Genomic DNA, 4,881 nt, shown 5'->3' with positions numbered 1-4,881 from the left:
ACCATCTTCTACTTGGTATGGAAGAAAGGTTTGAGGACCATCTGTCGTTATTGTGTGACCTATTTTTTTTTTTCCTTGTCCAGAGGCTTGTAGAATTATTTGCTTGTTCTTAAAATTAAAAATGTTAATCAAGGCCAGGCGTGGTGGCTCACGCCTGTAATCCCAGCACTTTGGGAGGCTGAGGCGGGCAAATCACCTGAGGTCAGGAGTTCGAGACTAACCTGGCCAACATGGCAAAACCCAGTCTCTATTAAAAATACAAAAATTAGCTGGGCATGGTGGTGCGCACCTGTAATCCCAACTACTCAGGAGGCTGAGGCAGGAGAATCGCTAGAACCTGGGAGACGGCTGTTGCAGTGAGCCAAGATGGCACAACTGCACTCCAAATGGGCAACAGAGAGAGACTCTGTCTCAAAGAAAAAAAAAATGTTAATTAAGATCAAGGTCATTTCCATCACAGCCATGGCGGCTAACACTAGTACCAGCTCCTTACAGCTGCTACTGCTAGAGCTTATAGACAAATCTAAGAATCAAAAATTCTCATTGTGATGAAGAGTGATAAGGAAATTGTTGATACTCTTCTAGGATTTGATAACTTTGTCAATACAGTACTACAAGATATCACTGATTTTGAAATCCCACCAGAAGAAAGAGTACTAAATTAGAGCAGATTTCACTAAATAGAAATAATATAATAATGTTGGTTTATGGAGGAGGAGGACCTGAGGTATGAATGTGTTTCCTTGACTTATGCTGGATTCTGTTTTGTCTTGTAATGAAAAGAAAATAGATTTTTTTTTTGCCCTTTAGTGTTTAGATCTTATAAAACTAAGTTTCCTATTAAGGGAAATGTTTTGAAGGCATATACCCATTTTTGTAAGTTAATCATGATTATCTTGGAAAAAAAAGAAAAAAGTTTCTTTGAAGATTAAAATAGAGGTGTTTTGGTTAAAAAATTTCATCAAGATATTATAAAATATAAATTGCTACTTCTTAATTTTGCCTAAGACTCAATAAATGTGTTTAATTATAAACACCCAAGGCTGTGTTCAGTTTCTAGAAGTGTTTCTTCTTATCATCTAGCTGGTTATTGAGTTTCATTATGATCAACTCTTTATTTCTGGAAAACTTGCTTTCCAGATTTGAGATGTTCCTCGACTTATGGTGGAGTTACATCTTGATAAGCACATTATAAGTTGAAAATATTGCAAGTTGAAAATGCATTTAATATACCTAAACTACTGAATATTATAGCTTAGCCTAGCCTACCTTAAGTGTGTTCAGAACACTTATATTAGTCTTCCACTGGGTAAAATCATCTGGCAACACACTGCACTGTAGAGTATTGGTTTACCCTCCAGATTGCATGGCTGACTGGAAGCTGGGACTCACTGCCTCTGCCCAGCACAAGAGAGTCTGCTACTATGTATCACTAGCCTGGGAAAATATCAAAATTCAACATTTAAAGTATGATTTCCACTAAAGGCATATCGCTTTTGCACCATTATGAAGTAGAAAACTTGTAAGTCAAACCATGGTAAGTCAGGGACCATCTGTATTGGAAATCTGACATTATTATCTATATGTCCTTTATAATTTGCATCTCTCTAGCCTGCCTCCACAGAGGCCTAAATTTCTCATTGGTTTTTTTTAACCGATTTGATCCTTGCAGTAGTCAGTTTATTCTTTATTTTTCCCATTACAGTAAAAAGGTTAGCAATCACACTTTTCATTTTGAAACCTCTTTTCTAGCTTCAATTGTTTTGTTTATGACTATAGATCTTGTTTTTATATCTGTGTGATAAGATGTTTCTGTAAGGGGTGTAGCCAGCTATTAAACCTCTAGAGTGACCTCATTTCCTAAGCCTGCACCTTTGCCAGGTTTACACTGTGGGTGCCTTTGTAGCTCCCCACTGTATGAAGACTCCAGGTTTTATTGCACCTCCTGGAAATGCCAGCAGAATGAACAATTTCTCCCACAAATCATCGCATGACTTAGCTTTATTTTCAGGCCCCACTGCAAACCTGTTGGAGGCAGATAGTGTTCCTTCACTTACGCCCTGCAGGCTGTCTTTTATACATATTAGATTATGGACATGTCAGTCCTCACACTCTGATCTTGTCTGTGCTGTCTTAGAGAGATTTCTTGAATTTTCAGTTTGACTAAGTACATCTTTCTGTCATTTTCAAGAGGGTATAATTGTTTCCTTACTATGTTCAAAAAAGAAGAATGTGGGCTGAGTTTGGCATCTTGTACAGAATGCTACCATTTACTCCACTTTAAATTGAACCTAAGATAGGTTGAGTGACTTGTCCAAACTCACAGTAAGTAGCAGAGCCTGGTCTTAAACTTAGATCATTTGAATCCAAATTTTGTGTTCTTTCCACTAGGAAGGCAGTATGCATAGTAGTTAAGAGTGGGAGTCCTACAGAAGGAGAGTAGACAGGTTCTAACATCTGGAGGAGTGGGCCCATAGGGGACCACGACAAGGAATTGATTCTCCAGCCAAGCATGAACATGAAAAGAGAATTTTCTTTTTACATTTTACCTTACAGTGTGACCACTGATTTCAATCCCACCTTTTGTGATGCTTCCTCTAACAATGTTGTCATTGCCTTAACAATTGTCATGACTTGTTAGTTATGTGAGGAGAAGTGATCATGGGGCCATTTGCCCTGAGCATCCAGCCTCCAGTGGTCCTTCTATTCTGGGGCTAGGATGTCTGGGTTCCAATCCTGCTCAGTAGCCACCATGACCACAGACAAATTACTAATGCAAATAGAAATGATGATAATGTTTATCGTACAGAAGTGTTGTAATGATGAAATGTGAGAGAACATGAAAAGTGACAGCAGTCAGTACCTTCCCAAACATGTGGGCCTACCTTAGAGTAGGCTCTTTGGTCTCTTCGGTAGTTAATGAAGATAAAACAGTAAATACAAAGGTCAAGTTGCTCTCTTTTTTGGAAAAGAAAAGAAATGAGTATTTAAAAAATGATAGCTGATGAGTTCCCAATAAATATTAGCTTCTCTTATTTATTATATAACTATTATTCAAGTGAGCCCACTAAGCCCAGAAACTAGTGAGAAAACTCTTTTAGCAATAAGATGGGCTGATGTATTAGGTATTTTCCCAAAACATGATTTTTTAGAGGGTAGACTTCTCTGAAGATGAGTAGGAGCCAGTTTTGAAAATTCATGATTCAAGTACTAATTCCATTTCAATTTTAAACAAGTTTAATTCAGTTTTGTTCATGTTTTTCTTGGCCCAATAAATTATCCTAGTGAGCTATTTGTCTGTGGAGGAGGTAGGTTTGCAACCTGAAGAGTCAATTTGGAAGTTCAACAGGAGCTGAGCTGAGCTACTCTCTGACTCTGACATTAGATGTCACTGCAATCAAAGGAAAGTAGAGCGGGCAACCTAGCAGTAAAGTGAAACTTCAAAGTGGTGGAGGAAAGAGAAGTGTTTAAATTGTGGTGCAAAGTTCCTGGATAAGAACTTCTGACATGATTTGCGTATCCACCTTGCCATGGGGACAAAGGAGCATTTTAATATATGTATGGCAACTGCATTCATTTTCCTAAGACATTGACTAGGAAAAACTCCTAACCACTTTGCACATCTTGGTATTTCTTCCCCTAATAGATAACAGAACTGATAGAGGCCCCCAAGGATTTTCAGTGCAGAATATTCCTAACAGGTTCTAAATGATAATTTTACGGACCAGATCACCAAGTCTAGTTCTTCTGAGCTTAATGCTTAAGGCTTAAGTTGTCTTTCAAATATTCTTCAATTATATACTTTATCAGGTGTTTCTAAAGTTTCTTTGCTTAAAGATGTGAAGAACCCCAGGTTACTAGTATTTGTGTGTTAAGAGTAGAATTACCAGATACATTCACATTTGTTTACTTAAGCAAAATATCTACAAACAGTTGGAGGGCAGGGGACCAAACTAATGTTTCCATTTATTGCTAGGCAACTGGGTGAACTGAAAAGTCCATCCTCCCAAGGGATATTATATTAAATATATATTTTTATGTATGTGAACTGGCACACACTATTGGAATACATTCAGACTATCTCACAATTGATGTGGTATAGGTACCAATGAATTAAATCTAGTCATGGCTAGGGCTTTCGGTGGAAAATAAGGGCACTCCATATGGGTGTAGGGAGGATCCGATGGGGAACAACCGCTGTAGTACCTATTTATCAACTCTTGAGGGAAGTACTTTGACATATTAATAACTGGGATGACTGTACCAGTATTTATTGGTTGAATATCAGCCTGCGTGTGTATAACTTGGCTTATCAAGAGCCCACAAGATCTCTGGTTTAGGTTCCAAGTACAAGTATCAAAGTTCATTCTCATTACCCTCTTGATAATGGTCTGAGCTGCTCATTTTTACATTGCTTTAGTGGTGGGAAGGTCCCACATGGAGAGAAATATTATGAAATATGCAGAGAGAAGCTTGGTCTTTACATGTCTACGTCTTTTTTCAAGCTATGATGAAGGCTTTGATTCTGATGGGCATCAAGAGGCGGATACAGCTCTGAAGATTCAGAAAGGCAGATTCGTGTCTAACATAACTACATTACTTTGGTGATCCCAGGAAGTAGACTGATGCTGGGGATAGGAGTGGGGGGTTCTCAGTACTGGTGACAAAGTTTATTTTAAAGTATCTTGATTTTTTTCCTTTGCTCTTCGTGAGAATTAATGCAATATATGTAAACTGTTTCATGTAGATAGGTTGAAGAAGAGAGACTGGATAGCAAGGGCCTGAGAGCAAGCAGTTTTCATGTTCAAGGTGTTTTTGCATAATGTGCAGTGCTTAGTTTACTGAGTCCATAGTAATTACCTAATTGTTATTTGACACTTG

General features: G+C 38.1%; 1 pseudogene; it reads left to right on the top strand.

Annotated features, from left to right (window-relative positions):
* Positions 1-462: 462 nt before the first annotated feature.
* On the top strand, positions 463-733 carry LOC108540083 (U6 snRNA-associated Sm-like protein LSm5 pseudogene; annotated as a pseudogene).
* The last annotated feature ends 4,148 nt before the right edge of the window (positions 734-4,881 follow it).

This window comes from Rhinopithecus bieti, unplaced genomic scaffold, assembly GCF_001698545.2.
Source record: "Rhinopithecus bieti isolate Rb0 unplaced genomic scaffold, ASM169854v2 scaffold_16834, whole genome shotgun sequence".
NCBI lineage: Eukaryota > Metazoa > Chordata > Mammalia > Primates > Cercopithecidae > Rhinopithecus > Rhinopithecus bieti.
Note: the sequence above shows the minus strand (reverse complement) of the source record. Positions and strands in the feature narration are given on the sequence as shown.